The sequence below is a fragment of the Sus scrofa genome, chromosome 10, assembly GCF_054392235.1.
Source record: "Sus scrofa isolate SSC_HxYL_T2T_F1_AM1 chromosome 10, Sscrofa_HxYL_maternal_Yorkshire_Landrace_v2.0, whole genome shotgun sequence".
NCBI classification, from domain to species: Eukaryota; Metazoa; Chordata; class Mammalia; order Artiodactyla; family Suidae; genus Sus; species Sus scrofa.
Window position 1 is genome coordinate 45,092,686 of NC_139392.1, and position 20,696 is coordinate 45,113,381.

The following is a 20,696-nucleotide window of genomic DNA, read 5'->3' on the forward strand; positions in this document are numbered from 1 at the left end:
GAGTCTCTATTTTATTGATTTCTTCTTTGATCTTTATAATTTCCTTCCTTCTGCTGACTTTAGGTCGTTTTTGTTCTTCTTTTTCTAATTCGTTTAGGTGGAGGGTTAAGTTGTCCATTTGGGACGTTTCTTCTTTTTTGAGAAAGGCCTGTATTGCTATAAATTTTCCTCTGAGCACAGCTTCTGCAGCATCCCATAGATTTGGAGAGGTTGTGTCTTCAGTATCATTTGTTTCAAGGTATTTTTTAATTTCCTTCTTGATTTGCTCATTGACCCATTGGTTTTTCAGTAGCATGTTGTTTAGTCTCCATGTAGTAGGTTTTTTCTCTTTGCTTTTCCCATGGTTGGTTTCTAATTTCATGGCATTGTGGTCAGAGAAGATACTTGAGATAATTTCTATGCTCCTAAATTTATGGAGGTTCGCTTTGTGTCCCAATATGTGGTCGATTCTTGAGAATGTTCCATGAGCATTTGAGAAGAATGTGTATTCTGATTTTTTTGGATGTAGTGTCCTGAAGATATTAATGAAGTCTTCCTTTTCTATTGTTTCCTATAGGATCTCTTTTGCTTTATTGGTTTTCTGTCTAGAGGATCTGTCCATTGATGTGAGGGGGGTATTAAGGTCTCCTACTATGATTGTATTCTCATCAATGTCTCCCTTTATGTCTGTGAATATTTGTTGTATGTATCTGGGTGCTCCTATATTTGGGGCATATATGTTGACGATAGTAATATCCTCTCTTGGATGGATCCCTTAATCATTAAGTAGTGTCCTCCTTTGTCTCTCTTTATGTCTTTTGTTTTAAAGTCTATTTAGTCTGATATGAGCGTTGCGACTCCTGCTTTTCTGTCATGTCTATTGGCAAGAAATATTTTTCCCCACGCTTTCACTTTCAATCTATATGTATCCTTTGTCCTAAGGTGAGTTTCTTGTAGGCAGCCTATTGAAGATTTTTGCCTTTTTATCCACTCAGCCAGTCTGTGTCTTTTGATTGGAGCATTCAGTGCATTGACATTTAAGGTGATAATTGATAGATGATTATTTATTGCCATTTTGAACCTCGTGTTCCAGTTGATTCTATGGTTCTTCATTCTTCCTTCCTTTTTTTTTTTTTTTTTTTTTTTTTTGGTTGGATGGTCTCCTGTTTTTGTCTGCTTGAGTGTACCTTTTTTCATTTTTTGCAAATGCAATATTTGGTTTTGGCTTGTGGTTGCCCTGTTTTTTAAGTATGCTAACCCCTTCCCATAATTGTGTGTTTTAGCCTGATGGTCCTGTAAGTTCAAACACTTCATTACTCTATTAAAATTAAGAAGAGAAACATACAAACAAACAAACAAAAAGGGTTATTTATTTCCTAACATGCCTTGCCCACAGTTTATGGTTTTGATGACTCTTTTTTATTTCTTTCTTTTTAGTTTTATTTTGTTTGAAGCATGTTCATGATTAAATCTGTATGCTGGCTTATTTGAGTGACTGCTCTCTGATTGCGGTTTCCTCAGTCCTAGTTCTTCCTCTTCTTCTTTTTTTTCTCTTTTCTTTTTTCTTCCCTTTCCTTCCTTTCTTTTTGGTTTAGAGAAGCCCTTTCAATATTTCCTTTAACCTGGGTTTTGTGTTGCTGTATTCTTTAAGTTTTTGTTTGTTGGAAAAAAATTTTATTTCCCCTTCTATTTTAAGTGATATTCTTGCTGGATAGCGTATTCTAGGTTGCATATTTTTTCCTTTTAGCACTTTAAATATCTCTTGCCATTTCCTCCTGGCCTGTAGTGTTTCTGTAGAGAAATCAGCTGATAATCTTATAGGGGTTCCCTTGTAGGTAGCATTCTGCTTTTCTCTTGCTGTCTTTAGGATCCTCTCTTTATCATTAACTTTTGCCATTTTTATTATGATGTGTCTTCGTGTGGGTCTGTTTGGGTTCAGTTTGTTTGGGGCCCTCTGTGCTTCTTGTATCTTGAACCCAGTACCCTTTAGATTGGGGAAGTTTCCAGCGATAATTGCTTCAAATATATTTTCCATCCCCTTATTTTTTCTACTCCTTCTGGAATTCCTATTATGCGTAGATTGGCCCACTTTATATTATCCCATAGGTCCCTTATATTGCTTTCCAGTTTTTTGATTCGGTTTTCTGTCTGTTGACCGGATTGAGTGATTTCCATTATTCTATCTTCCATATCACTGATTCGTTCTTCTGCATTATTCATTCTGGTTTTTACTGCCCTTAGTTTGGTTTGCATCTCTGCAAATGAATGTTCTAGTTTTTCTTGGCTCCTCCTTATATTTTCTAGTTCCTTTCTGAGGGTATATGCATTACTGTTCTTATCTTCTCTTAATTCCTTCAGTATTTTCACTATTTCTCTTTTGAACTCCAGGTCTGTCAGACTGCAGAGATCTGTTTCATTGTTGACTGTTTTAGGTGAGTTCTCCTGTTGGTTTGACTGGGGGTGGTTTCTCAGCTTCTTCATCTTGCTTGTTGTTTTCTTTCTCCTGAGGGAGTTGTACTCTCCTTGACTGGGCAGTGTTTGCCTTGTCACTGCCGTGGAATATTTCCTGAGGGCTGGCATTGTTGGTCAATCTTTTTTGAGGCAGTGTGGCTTTTCTGGAGTGTTGATGGGGCTAACAGGGTTTCTTTGAAGGAAAAGGAGGACTTCCTGAGGGCAGACAGGACTGGAAGGTCCACACCACGATGGTAGCAGATTTCACTTGGTCATGCAGAGCTTGCTCTGGTGTTTTTAGGCTGTGGGGTTCTTGCAGGGCATTGGCCGTGTGGGGCAGCTGTTTCTCAGGAGTGCAGCACCTCCTGGGGGCTGGAGCAGCTATCTGGGTCACTGAGAACCTAAGAGGCTCTTCCCTAGGGCAGCCCAACTCAGAAGGACAGCCTGCGAATGTAGGCGGAACTTTTCACAGTCTGGCCAAGCTTGTTGCAGCTTTTCTGGGCTGCAGGGGGTCCTCCAGGGGGCTGGTGGTGCTAAGCAGCTATTCTGCGGGAGTAGGGCACCCCCTGGGGTCTTGGGCGTGTAGCAGGGCCGTTGGAAACCCAAGAGGCTCCTCCCCAGGGCAGTCCAACTCAGAAAGATCATGTGAGATCTTTTCATGGCTCAGCCAGGCTTGTTGCCATTTTTCTGGGCTCTAGGGGGTCCTGCCTGGAGCTAGCAGTCCTATGCAGCTGATCTGCTAGGGCTTGGCATCCCCTGGGGGCTTGGGCAGGTAGCAGGGCCACTGAAAACCCAAGAGGCTCCTCCCCAGGGCAGCCCGAATCAGAAAAACCATCGGAGAATTAGGCAGATCTATTCACGGCCTGGCTAGGGTTCTTCTAGCTTTTCTGGGCTGCAGGCCTTTTCTCGGGGGCTGGTGGTGTTTGGTGCTGCTGTGCGGAAGTGTAGTCCCTCCAAAGGGCAAGCAGGCCTGTGCAGGGACAGCCCCTGTGGTGGTAGGTTTCAGACAATTTTTCAGGCCAGCCCTCCCGGATGGCAGGCAGCCCCAGGTCTGGCGAGAGTGTAGGGGGTGGTGGGGGTGGGGGGGGTGGATGCACTGGGAAGCACAGCTTTCAGCTAGCTAGTGGGCCTGTAAGCTTGCTGTGGCGTGGGGAGTATTCTATGGGGACCCACCCCTTCTTCTCTCCCCTCCCCAGCATGGGCACAGGCCAGGCTCTTCTCCCAGGTTCCCTCTGATGTGGCTTTCCACTTCCCCACCCCTAGAGTATTGCTCCCTTCCTCTGCGACAGCTTTGTTTTCCAGTCTCCCAGGCAGTCTCTGCCCCGTCAAACTTGACAGACCGGTTTCTAGACCTCCCAAGCAGTCTCCACATCGCCCCACACCCCCAGTCCTTTCTCTGGTACTAACCTTCAGAGCTGAGGTCTTGATGCCAGCCCCCACCCAGGCGTCTCAATTTTTGATGACTGTGCCCGTAGTTCAGATGGTCCGTTCGGTTCTTGATCAGCCTTTCAGTACTCCAACTTACTGCTACACTCTTCTCTGCATCTGGAGATTCCTCTGGTTCATTTGATCTTTCCCCCGAGTAGGTAACTTTCCAGGGCAGAATCCCTTTCTCCTCCTCAGTTCCCTTTCGGGAGCACCCGTCCCGCTTGCATTCACCTTCTCTCACTCTCCTCTTTGCTCCCGTTCTGCCCAGTAATATCACGAACTTCTTAGCGTTATTGGAGTTTAGGTTCCTCTGCCAGTGATTGGTTGTTGTTCTGTGCGAGTCATTTATTCTGTAGATGTGCTTTTTTTGTTGTGTTTGTGGGAGAGGGCGAGTGTGTCCCCCTACTCCTCCGCCATCTTGTCCTCCCCACGGTAAAATATTGAAAGGTGTTTTACAAGCCTTTTTTTTTTGTTTTTTTTTTTTTTTTTTTTTTTTTTTTTGTGCTGCACCCAGAGCATATGGACGTTCCCAGGCTAGGGATTGAATTGGAGCTACAGCTGCCAGCCTATACCACAGACACAGCAATGCAGGATTCAAGATGTCTCTGTGCCCTTACCACAGCTCTCAGTAACACCATATCCTTAACCCACTGAGCAATGCCCTCATCCTCATGGAATCTAATCAGATTCATTTCTGCTGTGCCACAATGGGAACTCCACAAGCCATTTAAAGAAGTCCTCTTTGGGAGTTCCCTTGTGGCACAGTGACTAAGGATCTGGCATTATCACTGCAGTGGCTTGGGTCACTGCTGTGGCATGGGTGTGGGATTCATCCCAGACCTTGGAACTTGTGCATGTCGTGGGTTTGGCTCCCCCCAAAAAAAAATAGTTCTTTTTGGGGAGATAGTATCTGTCTTTGCTCTTAAGGTGCTTGAATTTTTGATAATTTAATAATAAAAACCCAATAGTTTTAATAGTTACTTTTAGTCATTTGAAAATAAGGGCTAATCAATTTGTAATTTTAATGATGGAGTAAAAATAATTTGAACAATTCAAAAAATCAGATGTTGGGTGCATGATGTTCTTTTTTCTATAACTACAGGCCACTGATTTTCACTTACTAAATTAAATTTGAGGAGTATTCATCAAGGCCCAGAGCCAGACATTCACAGGACAAAGAAGCCCATGCCCTGCCCTGGAGATACCCTGAGATTTGCCTGAGGACATATGTTATTCCTTGTGAAAACTGAACCAGATGAGATTGAAATTGTATCTCAAGATGACATCATAAAGGAAGTCCAATTACTTCCAGGAATGGTGTGGGGGGAAAGGCATCCAGGTGGTGTGCAGAGAGAGGTCCCCAAGGCCTGTGGGGGAGACAAGGTCCAAAGAGGCTGAGTCCAATAATCCAAGAGAAAAATGAGCAAAGGTTCCTTGAAAAGCCCTTAGACATACGAAAATATGCCCAGCCTCACCACCAGAGGAAGACAAATGGCAACCTTGAGCCTGTGGTGTCTCCTGCTATCACACTGGCAGAGGAAAAACAAATTTGAGGTTCACTGTCAGGGAAAAGGAACCACTCCCACACCACAGGTGCAACTGACAATGTTGGGCTCTTCCAGGAAGATAATTCAGCCATGAAACGCACCATGCACATGCTGCAACTCCCAGACCAAAAATTCCAGTTCTGGGAAGGAACCTCCAATGTGTCTGCACATCAAGCAATGACATATGTACAAGATTACTCACTGAGGCATTCCTTGTTAGAGAAAGATATTGAGGAGAAAAGCAACTAAAAGTCCATGAATGGGGCCAGCTCCCATCATTTAGACTAGACCCATGAAATGGACTACTCTCTGGCTCCTAAAAAAAAAGGCAAATATTTATTGATTGTGCCAGGAATTATTCTAAGTCTTTTCTTTTTTCTTTTTTAAGGCTGCACCTGCAGCATATGGAAGTTCCCAGGCTGAGGGTAGAATTGGAGTTGCAGTTGTAGTTTATACCACAGCATGGCAACACTGGATCTGAGCATCATCTGCAACTTATGCCATGACTCATGACAGTGCCAGATCCTAAACCCACTGAGTGAAGCCAGGGATCACACCTTGCATCCCCACAGACACTATGTTGCATTCTTAACACACTGATCCACAATGGGAACTCCTAATCTAAGTCCTAAGTGCTTCTTTACATAATCCTCTTAATAACCTTCTGGAGTGTTTTGGTATAGGCCCCTCCGCTTCTCAGAGGAGGAAACTGAGGCACAGAGAGATTTAGTAACTCACCTAGTGTTATGCAACTAGTAAGCAGCATGATTAGTGTTAAGTGAAAAAGATCAAGGTACAAACAGTGCACAGAGAATGCTCATGTTTGTGTAGAAAAAAGAGTAAAAAATAATAAATGCATATATTTATGCATTTATGTAGACACATGTGGGTATGGATATGTATGTTAATATCTGTTTTAGAGTTTAGAACATCTATGGAAAGGGGCAAGGGAATCAGAATCTATTAACTGTGGCTGCCTCTGGTGCTGGAAACTTCGTTTCTGAAAGACAGAGGAGAAGGTGAGATTTACTTTTCACTGTATAGATATTTTTTGTCTTTTAGAGGGCTGAACCCATGGCATTTGGAAGTTCCCAGCCCAGGGGTTGAATCAGAACTGTAGCTGTTGGCCCATGCCCTAGCCACAGCAATGCCAGATCTGAGCTGCATCTGTGAACTACACCAGAGCTCATGGCAAAACCAGATCCTTAACCCACTGAACATGGCCAGGGATTGAACGTGAACCCTCATGGATACTAGTCAGATTCACTTCCACTGAGCCATGATGGAACTCCTACACTGTATATAATTTTGCACCCACTAAACTTTTGTATCACATATGTGAAATGCCTGTTCATTAATTTTACAAGTTTGATTAAAACAATTTTTTTGAGTAGATAGAAGGGGAAGGAACTGGAGGTCATTCTTTCAAACTCTCTCTTCTTTTATGGAGTGCACAAGCTCCTAGGCCAGGGATGGAACCTACGCCACACCAGTGGCAATGCTGAATCCTTAACTGAGAGGCCACCAGGCAACTCCCTGAAAAGCTGTCTGTTGGTGTGTATAGCCCAATACAGTAGCCACTGGCACATGAGGCTCCTGGGCAATTGAGATGTAGCTGGTCTGGGCTGAGATGTCCCCTAAGTGTAAAAGACACACCTGATTTCAAAGACTTAGTATGAAAAAAGTATAATATTGAATTAAATTTTGTATCAATGATGTGTTAAATGAGATGTTAGATATATTTAGTTAAATAAGATATATTGTGAAAATTAATTTTACCTTTTTGCTTTTTGTTTGTTTTTGCATTTTAAAGAAAGCTAATAGAAAATTTACAATTATGGATTTATATGTGTCATGCCTCAGTGGCAATGAACCTGACTAGTATCTATAAGGATACAGTTTCAATCCCTGGCCTTTCCCAATGGGTTAAGGATCTGGCATTGCCATGAGCTGTGGTGTAGGTCACAGATGATATTTGCATCTGGAATTGCTGTGGTTATGGTGTATGCCAGCAACTGAAGATCTGATTCTATTCCTAGTCTGGGAACCTTCATATGGCATGGGTATGGACATAAAAAAGCAAAAAAAAAATTACACATGTGGGTCACACCCAACATGACCATTAGGAGACAGGGCCCATAAGGACTTGAAGTCATAAGGGTGGAGTCCTGAAATTCCCATTGTGGCTCAGTGAAACAAACCTGACTTGTATCCATGAGGACATGGGTTCAGTCCTTGGTACCACCAGTGGGTTAAGGATCTGGGTTGCCACAAGCTGTTGTGTAGGTTGAAGATGACACTCGGATCTGGTGTTGCTGTGGCTGTGGCATAGGCTGGCAGCTGCAGCTCTGATTCAACCTGGGAATTTTCATAGGCCACAAGTGCGACCGTAAAAAGAAAAAAATAAGTGTTGGGCCCTAATGAAATAAGACTGATGTCTTTATAAGAAGAGAAAGATACACCAGAGATCTCTTTCTTCCCTTGAATGTACAGAGAAAAGGCCATGTGAGGACACAGCAAAAAGGCCGCATCTACAAGCTGAGGACAAAGGTCTCACCAGAAACCAACCTTGATCTTGGGCTTGCAGCCTCCAATGTAAGAAAATACATTTGTGTTGTTAAACCACCAAGTCTGTGGTTTTCTATGATGCAAACCCTAGCTGACATGAAAGAAAGAAAGAAGGAAAGAAAGAAAGAAAGAAAGGAAGAAAGAAAGAAAGAAAGAAAGAGAAAGAAAGAATGAAAGAAATGAAATGAAATGAAAGCACCATGTGCTGGAGGAGACCACTTTCTCTAGAGAAAGCAATGTGACTCTCCCCCCTCTATTTCATAGGTAGAGTCTCAGTTGCACAGCTGAGTGGGGCTTTGAGCCCAGCACAGGTGTATTCCAAAACCTGTGTCTTTAACCATCAGGTGGAGGTGAATCCCATGCATTTTTTGGACTACTCTACAATATGCCTTATTTAAAGTGTGAGGAAGTTCCATTTCTCACTGTGTCAAGGGAGACAGGACAGGTAAATACTATGAACATCCATTTATAAGGATGTTTTCAGCTGCAGGTAGTGATAGAGGGATGAAATTTGGATGAACAGTGAGGCCATCTTTTACTACACTTTACAGGAACCCAGAGGTTGGCTGTTCCAGGACCTTTTCAGATTACCAGCACCATTAAGAAATCAGCCCTCCTCTTTTGTTGAAGCCAGTGACATGCCATCCAGACGAAGGAAGACTTGGAAACTTGGGGGCCACATGAGCCATGGCCATGGCTGCATCAACAAACACCAGAAGCACCCAGGAGTCTGGGGTAATGCTGGAGGTATGTATTGCTGAAGGTTCAACCTCAACAAAAATCACTCTGGATACCTTGGGAAAGTTGGTATGAGGCAGTACCACTTAGAGAGGAACCAGAGCTTTTGTGAGCTGTCAACCGTGACACATTGTGGACCTTGGTCAGTAAGCAGACATGGGTAAATGCTGCAAAGAACAAGAGTGGAGCTGCCCCTATCACTGATGGTGTACCATCAGGCTACTACAAAGTTCTAGGAAAGGGAAAACTCCCAAAGCAGGGTGTCGTCCTGAAGGTCAAATCCTTCAGCAGAAGAGCTAAGGATAAGATTATGGGTGTGAGTGAGTCCTGTGTCCTTGTAGCTTGAAACCACATGGTGTGAAATTCATTAAATGTTAACAAGTGGAAAAAAAAAAGAGGAGGAGGAGAGTGGGCAGGAGGAGGGAGAGGCAGAATAGGAGCGGGAGGAGGAAGAGGGGCTTCAGTAGTATAAAACTCTCTCAGAATGTGTTCTCATTTATGGAGAAGTCTGATTTGGTATGAAAAAGCCTTCTTTTCACAAGCAGAGAAAAGCAGAACCTAGTGAAACCATGTGATAATCTCCTGATCGCAATCTCACCAACACCACAAAACCAAATACTAGAAGCTTCCTACGTGCAAAGTATATTGTACTCAGTGAACAAACAGCAGTCATAATGGTTGTTTACTTTGGAAATTGACCCTCACCTTTTTCCCACTTAGAACTGTGTTATGCCAATGGCAAATCAGCCTCACCACTGACAAATGCCCTATGTGCACTACTTGCTTACAGGGGGTTTCAGTAGCTTAACACACACTCAAAACCTGTTCTCATTTATGGAGAAGTCTGATTTGTTATGAAACTGCCTTCTTTTCTCAAGCAGAGATAAAGGAGAACATAGAGAGCCTGGGTGATATTCTCCTGATGGCAGCCTCAACAAGTCCACAAATCCAAATGCCAGAAGCATCTTACTTGCAAAGTATATTGTACTCAGTGAACAAACGTCAGCCCCAATGGTGGTGTGCTTAGGAGACACAGCCTCGATTTTTCCCATCAAGGCCTGTGTTATACCAAAGGTGAATGAGACCAAACACTGCCAAATGAACTGTGAGCACTGCTTGGATGCAATGGGATTCAGTAGCTTAAAACCTACTCAAACACATTCTCAGATATGGAGAATTTGATTTGGTATGAAATTGCCTTCTTTTCACAAGCAGGGAAAAGCAGCCCCTAGCGAGCCAGGCAGATAATCTCCTGATGGTAATGCTCCCAACTTCGCAAAACTGGAGGCTCAAAGATTCCCACTTGCAAAGTATATTTTACTCTGTGAATGAACACCAGCCCCAATGATGGTTTGCTTCAGAAAGCAAACCTTGCCTTTTTCCCACCTAGGCCTCTGGTTTACCAAGGACAAATGAGCCCCAACACTGTCAAATATCCCGTGTGCACTGCTTGTTTACCTGGGGCCTCAGTAGCTTAAACCCACACAGAACACTTTCTCACATATGGAGGTTTTGTGCAAAAAATGCCTTCTGTCACATGCAGAGAAAAGCAGAACCTACTGAGCCAGGGTGATAATTGCCTGATAGCAATCTCACAACTCCGCAAAACAAGAAGCTGGAAGCTTCTGACTTATGAAGTACATTGTCCTCAGTAAACACACATCAGCCCCAATGGTGGTTTGCTTTGGAAAGCAACCCTTGCTTCCCCCCCCCTTAGAACTTTGTAATACCAAGGGCAACTGAACAGCAAGAGTGTCAAATGCCCCAGGAGCACTGCTTGTTTGCAGGAGGATTCATTATCTTAAAACACACTCAAATCATGTTATATTGTGTGCAGAAGTTTCACTAGTTATGACAATGCCTTCTTTTCACAAGTGGAGAAAAGCAGCACCTAGCAAGCTAGGGTGATAATCCCCTGATGCAATCTCACCAACTACATATAACAAGAAGCTTCTTCCTTGCAAAATATATTATACTCAGTGAACAAACAGCAACCCCAATGGTGGTTTGCTTTGGAAACCAACTCTTGACTTTTTCCCACAAGACCTGTGACCTGTGTTATACCAACGGCGAATAAGCACCACCACTTAAAAAAGCTCTGTGGGCACTGCTTCTTTACAGGGGGGCTCAGTAGCTTCAAACCCACTGAGAAAGCATTCTCCATTGTGGAGAGGTCAGATATGGGATGAAGATGCCTTCTTTTCTACAAGCTGGGAAAAGCAGCACCTAGCGAGCTAGGGTGATAATTGTCTAATGGCAATATTATGAACTCCACAAAACAAGACACTGGAAGCTTCCTATTTGCAAAGTATATTGTGCTCAGTGAACGAACATCTGTGACAATTGTGGTTTGCTTTGGAAACTAAGCCTTGCATTTTTCCCACGTAGACTTATGCTATGAAAAGGACAAATGAGTCCAACAACTGCCAAGAGAACTGTGAGCACTGCTTGTATGCAGGGGGCTTCAGTAGCTTAAAACTCACTCAAAATGAATTCTCAATTGCAGAGGAGTCTGTTTTGGTAGGAAAACGACTTCTTCACAGGCATGGAAAAGTAGCACCCAGAGAGTTAGGGAGATATTCTCCTGATGGCCATGTCCCCAACTCCACAAAACAGGATGCTTGAAGCTTCCTACTTGCAAAGTACATTGTCCTCTGTGAACACACATGAGCCTGAGTGGTGGTTTTGTTCCAAAAGGAACCCTTCCCCTATTCCCGCCTAGGCCAGTGTTATGCCAAGGGAAAATGAGCCTCAAAAATGCCAAAGCCCTTTGTGCACTGCTTGTTTCAGGGGGCTTCAGTAGATTAAAACCCACTCAAAAAGTCTTCTCCTCTATGGAGAAATCTGATATGGTAGGAGGTATCTTCCTTTCAACAAGAGGGGAAAAGTAGCATGAAGCCAGATAGAAGATAAATGGCCTGATGGCAATATCACCAACTCCACAAAACAAGACACTGCAAGCTTCCTAGTTGTGAAGTCTATTGTACTCAGTGAACACACACCAAACCAAATGGTGGTATGCCTCAGAAACCAATCCTTGCCTTTTTCCCACCTATGCCTCTGTTATACTAAGGGCAAGTGAGCCCAACCAGTTCCATATGCCCTGTGTGCACTGCTAGTTTACAGCAGGGTTCAGGAGCTTAAACACACTCAAAATGTGTTCTCACATATGGAGAAGTCTGATTTTGTGTGAAAATGCCTTCTTTCCTCAAGCAGATAAAAGAACATAAGGAGCATGGGTGATAGTCGCCTGATGGCAATCTCACCAAGTCCACAAAACCAGATGCTGGAAGGGACGCTATGACGGGAAACCATGGGGCACAAGCAGGGCCAGGGACCAAAACATGGGTGATGGGGATGGAGATAGGGAGAGAGAAAGCCAAACGGAGAAGAGACCCGAGGCTTGGAGGGCACAGGGAGAGAGCCCCCTGGGGAAAGTGGCAGCAGGATCAGAGCAGTGGAGTGGAGGCACAGAGGACCAACAACTGGGAGAAAACCTGGTCCAGAGCTGGCAGCCAGAGGCGAAGCCCATCCCATGGTGGGCCGAACATGCCTCAGGCAGTTGGGCCCCATGAGCCAGAGGCACTCAGGTGACAGGTCATGGCCCCCCAAAAAACCCTGGGTCAACCGTCGGACCTACCTTCGGGGACACAGCAGGAAGGTCAGGTGGAGGGGAAATGCCAGAGTGCAGGCAAGCACTACACAGTGAGTGAGGGGGGTTCACCAGAGAAGAATGTGGGTAGCAGCCAGGTTTGTGGGGGAGGAGAAGGCACAGGGTGAGGAGCAGGCCAGGGAAGGAACAGCAGGACCTCCCGACCCGGGTCCATTGGATGCCATCCACGCTCCCCCCCCCCAGCATCTCTTGCCTTCCTTCCTTCCCCTTGGGTAACATGACAAGGGCACCATCTGCTTCTGGGTCATGCCCCCCTCTTCTCCCACTGTGCAACACATGCCTCTGGATACCGTCCTCCAGCTCTTGCATCCTGCACACACTAGTGGAGGGGGCCAGCAAGCTGGAGGGCAGACAGAGGGCACCACCACAGTCCGTGTTCTCACAAAGGTTAATGATCCTTCCACACATTCACCTACAGAAAGCTTGTTATGACTTTTACTTCCTCTAGGTAGTCATGTTCAACCATCTTCTCAGCAGTCTGCCAGGGCTGCGTGCCAACCCTGGTGGGGTGTATCTGAGAGCCTCACTAAACCATCCAATTGGTAGTAGCGATGGGCGGTGTGTACAAATGGCAGGGACTTAATCAACACAAGCTTATGATTCACACTTACTGGGAATTCCTCGTTCATGGGGAATAATTGCAATCCCTGATCCCCATCATGAGCAGGGTTCAGCGGGTTACCAGTGCCTGCCAGTCAGTGTAGTGCACGTGCAGCCCCAGACACCTAAGGGCATCACAGACCTGTTATTGCTCAATCTTAGGGGGCTGAATGCCACTTGTCTCTCTAAGAAGTTGGGGGATGCTGACCACTTGGAGGTCACATAACTAGTTAGCATGCCAGTGCCAGAGTCTCACTAGTTATCAGAATTAACCAGACAAATGGCTCCACCAACAAAGAATGGCCATGCACCAGCACCCATGGAACTGAGAAAGAGCTATCAATCTGTCAATCCTGTCCATGTCCAGGTGGGGAGAGGTTTCCCATGTTGAGTCAATATAAGTTGCAGGCTCCACTCCTGGTGGTGCCCTTCCATCAATTCCTTTAAGTTTCACCTTTTCAACCATACTCCCCCCAGAATCCAAAGACTTTGGTTTCCCGGAAGCTGCCTGGTGGGTCACGGGAATAACATCACCACATCTCCAGTTGGTATCGTTTATGGTTGGAACTATGACAGCATCTGATTGTCTTCAAACTTCTGATTTTTGTTCTTGATTAATGAAAACATTCTTGGCAAATGCTTTTGCTCTGGTCCATCTTGTACTGGTCCAAGAATTTCACCTCTAGTGGTGCAATATGAATGTCCCTGGCTGTCCTTAATCATGGCCTCAGTTCTGAAAACCAACAAAGTAGAACCATGGTCCTATTCCATTATTCTTAGCTGTGGTATCCAGGAGGCTTGGGCCTGCTTCGAATACTCTAATTTTTTTCAAAGTAAATGCTTAGGGCCCCATGGGGCACCTAAGCTAAGAGCATCAAGAGGGTGCTGAGGGGCAAGGTGTAGGACCGGTGGTGGCTCGCCTTGTTGCAGGCAGCCTGCCCACTCCCAAGATCCAACTATGAGCTTTTTAACTGCAGCAACTTTAATATATGCCATTGGAGGTAGAATTACAATGGCTGCTGGCATCAGACTTGCCCTCCAATGGATCCTCGTGGAAGGATTTAAAGTAGACTCATTCCAATTACAGGGCCTCGAAAGAGTTCTGTAGTGTTATTTTTCATCACTACCTCACTGGGAACGGAGTGGGTAATTTGCATGCCTGCTGCCTTCCTTGGTTGTGGAGGCCATTTCTCAGACTCCCTCTCCAGATTTGAACCCTGACTCCCCATCACTCATGGTCACCATGGTAGGCACAGTGACTACCATTGAAAGTTGAAAGGGCAGGCATTCGAAGGAGTTGTTGCTGCCACAGGGCCATGTGATTGGCCTGAGATTATCTAGGGTCTCCAAAGCCAACCCCCTCCCCCTGCCAGCTGGGGCCAGGGAGAGAGGGGAGGAGGCTGACCAGGTTGGTTTTGGCCTGATAAATTCATGAATTTCCCCCCACCACACATCACGCAAAGAGAGTCAGTGCCCATAGGCATGGATTATCGCTAAGATTATCAGTTATTCAAGTAGAAGAGGAGCAAGCAATCAAAGGAAGCATAACTGATTTAATGAGCCATTTGCAGTTTCACTGTACCTGCTCTGCATACTTAGACATGCATGGCTTAATCTTTGAGACAAACATATGCTACTGGCAGGATCAACCAAGTAGGAGATGAGGGGACAGTGGGCCAGGTGGACCACAGTGTGAGGTGTGTGGGGGCAGCACGTGCGGGGGTGGGGAGCATCTGCAGGGCAGGGGGCAGAGGTGCACATCTGTGGGGGGAAGGCCTGCTATTCCACAGGCGAGGACATAGGACGGGCCACCCACTACTCGACTGAGGGTGCAAGCAGGACAGGGCTGCACAGCAGCCTCATGGAGGGGTGGGGGAAGCACTAAGCTCCCCACCACCCCCCTGATGTGGACCTCCCTCTCTGGCAGCCTAGGGAGCAGGGCCAGGGCACTGGGCCTTTGGTTTGGGGCCGATCTACATGCTCACTCAGACATGGTGGGTGGCTCAATGGCCAAGGCCCAAGGTACCCCTCCAACACCGCCCCACCTGGGAATGGTGCAGCTATGGTGGCCAGCCCACCACGGCTAGCCACGTCCTGACTGGTGCTCAGGTGAGTTCAGAGGAGAGGGGACACATGGAGGGTGGGTCAAAGGCTGCCCTTTCACTGCAGGCAATGACACCAGTGTACATACAACAGCAAGCAGTGGCAGGCATGGAGCAGGGCTGCAGCAGGCAAGACACACAAGGATGCAGACTGGGGATCAGCAGATGGGAACAGATGGGTGGTTGGACAGAGGAGTGGGAGTGAGGAGGATGAATGTGGGAGCAGCCAGCATTAAGAGAGATGCCACAAAGAGATGGTGGTGGAGGGGGGTGGCCACAGACCTCCACGAGGTGGGCATGGGGACTGTCCAAAGAAACCAGATGCGAGTTGGCTGTCAGGGAAGGACATGGGGTCTCACCACCAGAGACATCCAGCACAAGGGCAGTCCTGCTGCAACACCCAGGACTTCGACTGACCTTTCCTTGGCCCCCAGGTCCCCCCCTCTTGGTGACCCTTGACTGCAACCTATGACACTGAAGAGCCACAACCTGCCCCATGGAAACCGTCTCCTGAGACACCTACTGATGTCCACCGTGCCCCACATGCACACTCTGAGACCAATTCTCTTTCCCCCCTTCCCACACACAAGGGGAACCCAAGAACCACATCACCTAGGGACACCCTTCTGGCTGTGGCGGCCAGAGGGTGACACCCACATGAGGTGGAGCCATTTCAGGTCCCAGGTTGGCTGGGAGAGAGACACATGGCATGGGGAGGCAGGGTGGTCAACTGTTTGGGGCAGGGGAAGGGCCAGCAGCATTGGGGAAGGGTAGCAATGCACATGGGGCAAGAGCTGCGATGGAAGGACACAGGTGCCTGCCCAGGGAAAAGAAAAACGACCCAGACACACCAGGCCACCAGGAAAACGAGCATGGGATCACACCACCACACCATGATGGCAGTCCCAGGACCCCTGGGATACCAGGCAGCCTCAGTCATCCCAGAGCACCCCACAACCCAGCCCTGCTACTGGGATCCGTATGCAACCCCCCCAGCCATGTGGGGGGGTTCATCTGCCTAATCACCCATCCACCTATCCTTCTGTCCTCCTCCTATCCATCCTTTACTTGGTCGCCCCCCTCAGAGCCTGACCCCTCAGGGAAATTCTTCCAAGTCAGGTGGTGGGAACACTGCTTGCTCACCACCACCACCCACCAGCTTCAACTGCAGGTGAGTGTGGGCAGAACAGACATTGGCTGGCAGTGGAGGGGATGGAGGGCACGCTTGGGGTGAGGCATGCATCGCCCCCCTCTGCTTCCCCTCCGAGGGAGGCCACCACGTGCTCACGCCCTATGCAGAGCCCAACGTTGGATGCCAACACAGCCTGGCTCAGTGTGACCCTCCCCCATCTCAGAGGGAGGAGGTGCGGGCCATGTTAGGCAAAAGAGCAATGCTGGACCCCACTGCGGGGCCAGCACACCCCTCACGGGAGGGCAGCTTTTGCCCACAAGCTGTGGCAAGTAGCCCCAGCAGCTACTGCTTGAAAACTTCACAGGGGCAGTGGCTGGGGCACCATCTGGTACCACAAGGTACCCTCTCACATCACTAGAGAAGGCTTTTTCACTGAGGGGGCCTCGTGTCCCACACACCATCTCTTTTCCCCTTAGGGACCCAAGGGGTGGGGGGGTTGGGAACACACTCTCAAAGAGTGGAAGTCACAGGGGGATCTGCAGTATGTGTAAAGTACACAGCCAATGTGAGTGTCCATGGTCAGAGCCATGAGGACAAGAGCCTGTGCTGCCACCAGTCTTGCCTTTCAGACTTTTACGTGGCTGGAGGGACACATTTCAGAAAAGCCAGACAGGACCCTCCTGGCCCTCCACAGTCACTCTCAAGACTGCATGCAGCCTTCCTAGTCAAGGGAGAAGCATGCTGAGTGTGCTCAAGGGCCAAGATCTGTCCCCACTGGAACATAGAGAAGGAGACCTATGACAATGCGCCCACCTGAATCCCCCCAGAGGGAACAAAGACTTCATCTGCCTTACTGTCTTGACCTCCTCCATGAGGAAGCTTCTCATGGGACCCACCACCACAGTGGGGACCCTAGGGGACTCACTGCTGGGACAGAAAAGCAACACCAGTTTTAGACACATGACAGACAATCTGGAGCATTCCAGGGGCAGCACAGAGGGCCAGGCCAGGCATGCTCATGCACCCCCGGGGATGAGCAGCATGGCAGCAAAGGAGGCTTCCCCTACTTTGGGGAGGGACCACTCAAGAGGGACAGGCCAAAGAGGAGAAGCAAGAGTGTCTGCTGTGTCAAAGAACCCAAGACCCCCCAGTGACACCATAAGGCACAAGGTAGGAGATGAAGGGTCGGGCTGGAGGCTGCACCCCTGCCTTCCCCCACACCACCAGCAGGTTGGGAGGAGCAGTGAGGGGCCCAAAGACAGAAATAGAAGAGTGGCTCAGTTCACCATGAACAGCCATCCCTCATCTGGTGTGGCTTAGGCCTGCCCAAGGAGAGTGACATATCACCACATTGATCAGTCCTGGCAGAGCCAGGGAAAGACGAGTAGTGGGGAGGGAGAGCCAGCAGAGCCTGCCTCAGGCTCAACAGCACAGCCCCACCTGCGCCATCTTCTCTCAGGCAAGAGTGGCTCACAACCCAGGAGGGAGGATGCCTGACATGTGGTATGGATCCAACAGGGTGGGGTTGTTCCAGCTAAGCCACTGGGTACCCACTGCAGGGAGGCATACAGGGTAGAAGATCCCACAGCCTCATGCCCCACAGCTCTTGGGTAAGAGAGACCAGAGGGGAAAACACAGTGTCATAAAGGGCATTTATATATCTATGTAAGCTGCACATGCATGGGAATTTCAACCCCCAGCCCAGAGGCAGATGTTGTCATACTGCTGGATGTGCAGCATGTGCTGGAGGAATCCATCGCTCAAGAACGAATGGATGACACGAAGAATGCTGGCCCGCTTTGCCCTCCCTGGAGACATGGGTCTTATAAAGGCTGAGGAGGCCCTGCCCCAATTTATGGAAATGAGAGAAGTTGCTGGAATATCCCCTTTCCCCAAAATATAAGGCCTCCCATCAAGAAAGTTTAGAGTCAGCACACATGGTTCTCAAACAGCTGGACAACTCTGTGGGCCCTGGCAACCAAGGGATTATCTAGACCATGGACTCCACAGACCACACTTTATGCAAATGCAGAGATCTATCAGTCATTTAAAATTCCCCTCAAGGTTTCCCAGCAATGCTTGCTGAATAGACTTTCCTTTTCCCATTTTATGTTAATGAAACTAGAACACACCTTCACACCATGCACAAAAATAAACTCCAAATGGCTGAAAGACTTAAATATACAACAGGACACCATCAAACTCCTAGAAGAAAACATAGGCAAAACACTCTCTGACATCAACCTCATGAATATTTTCTCAGGTCAGTCTCCCAAAGCAATAGAAATTAGAGCAAAAATAAACCCATGGGACCTCATCAAACTGAAAAGCTTTTGCACAGCAAAGGAAACCCAAAAGAAAACAAAAAGACAACTTACAGAATGGGAGAAAATAGTTTCAAATGATGCAACTGACAAGTGCTTAATCTCTAGAATATATAAGCAATTTATACAACTCAACAGCAAAAAAACCAATCAATCAATGGAAAAATGGGCAAAAGACCTGAAGAGACATTTCTCCAAAGAAGATATACAGATGGCCAGCAAACACATGAAAAAATGCTCAACATCGCTGATTATAAGAGAAATGCAAATCAAAACTACCACGAGATACCACCTCACACCAGTCAGAATGGCCATCATTAATAAATCCACAAATAACAAGTGCTGGAGGGGCTGTGGAGAAAAGGGAACCCTCCTGCACTGCTGGTGGGAATGTAAACTTGTACAGCCACTATGGGGAACAGTTTGGAGATACCTTAGAAATCTATACATAGAAGTTCCGTATGACCCCACAATCCCACTCTTGGGCATCTATCCGGACAAAGCTCTACTTAAAAGAGACACATGCACCCGCATGTTCATTGCAGCACTATTCACAATAGCCAGGACATGGAAACAATCCAAATGTCCATCGACAGATGATTGGATTCGGAAGAGGTGGTATATATACACAATGGAATACTACTTAGCCATAAAAAAGGATGACATCATGCCATTTGCAGCAACATGGATGGAACTAGAGAATCTCATACTGAATGAAATGAGCCAGAAAGACAAAGACAAATACCATATGATATCACTTATAACTGGAATCTAATATCCAGCACAAATGAACATCTCCTCAGAAGAGAAACTCATGGACTTGGAGAAGAGACTTGTGGTTGCCTGATGGGAGGGGGAGGGAGTGGGAGGGATTGGGAGCTTGGGCTTATCAGACACAACCTAGAATAGATTTACAAGGAGATCCCGCTGAATAGCATTGAGAACTATGTCTAGATACTCATGTTGCAACTGAAGAAATGGTGGGGGAAAAACTGTAATTGTAACGTATACATGCAAGGATAACCTGACCCCCTTGCTGTACAGCGGGAAAATAAAATAAAAAAAAAAATAAAAATAAAAAATAAAAATAAAAAAATTAAAAAAAAAATTCCCCTCAAGTTTGCAGACCTGGGAGGAAGTAAAAGAAAGTAAGTCCCTTTAAAATGGCAGCCCAGCTCAGAGTTTCCCAGGCCTTTTGAATGCAGGCACTATGTTCTTCCGGGAAAGCCACATAGACTGACACTCTGGTTCAGACCTTGCCATATTGCAGACCTATTGTGCTCCGCTCTGTCAGATTCATGCATTTTCACATTCCAAACTGTTCTTTTCACAGTTTTCCATATTGGGCACAAATTGTTTCACAGCTTTCTGAATTCCACATATTCTTGTGCTCTGCTTTACTTTTCTTTCAGGAATGTGGGATTCTCTAGTTTTAACACCTGTTTTTTTTTTTTTTTTTTTTTTTTTTATGAAACCTTAAAAGACAGCTTCATTATTTGCACGCAAACCTTCCTCAGGCCCTCCTGCTCCACTGAGCAATGTGTACCTAAATATTTTTCCTCATATTAATAAAATTGCTAATTTTTCAGATAGGAATATGATCACTGATCTATGATTACACCTGGAAAAAATAAATTCTGCAGATTTCCTAATATATTAAGCTAAAGTATACCTTCAACCATAGAAAAAACCAGGGTCCAGTGTTTCCTCTGAGTCTCCAGAAGTAGAAAAGAATTTTTGATTGGTTAACAATCAGCCAAAAAATAAAACCCAGATAGAGAATTAAAATTGGTAAATAGGAGAGAAATTGATGATGAGAGAGAGAGATAAAAATGTATATTAATATATAGAAGGTGCAGGAGGCTAGAGCCAAGCCTTGCATTGTAGAGGATAGAAACCTTGAGAGAAATATATAGGTAAAGAAGTTAAGGAGAATGAAAGACGGAAAATTGGAAAGATGACAGGGAGCTAAACGAACTGGGATAAAACTTGGCTCTATTCACACACGACGTCTGAATTTTTAGGAACTTATATCTATATCAAGATATTGTACACCCAGTAATGTATCAATTTTGAGAAAAGCATTGCAACGTGGCAGAGGTGTTTAGTGGTCTGCAGTGAATTGTGGACTTTGCCAGGTCAACCCAGGTCAAT

At 46.3% G+C, this 20,696-nt stretch overlaps 2 pseudogenes; one reads left to right on the forward strand and one right to left on the reverse strand.

The window, feature by feature from the left end:
* The first annotated feature begins 8,611 nt into the window (after positions 1–8,611).
* LOC100737043 (large ribosomal subunit protein uL15 pseudogene) lies at positions 8,612–9,057 on the forward strand (annotated as a pseudogene).
* Positions 9,058–12,773: 3,716 nt separating this feature from the next.
* LOC146399346 (18S ribosomal RNA) lies at positions 12,774–14,640 on the reverse strand (annotated as a pseudogene).
* Between the last annotated feature and the right edge of the window lie 6,056 nt (positions 14,641–20,696).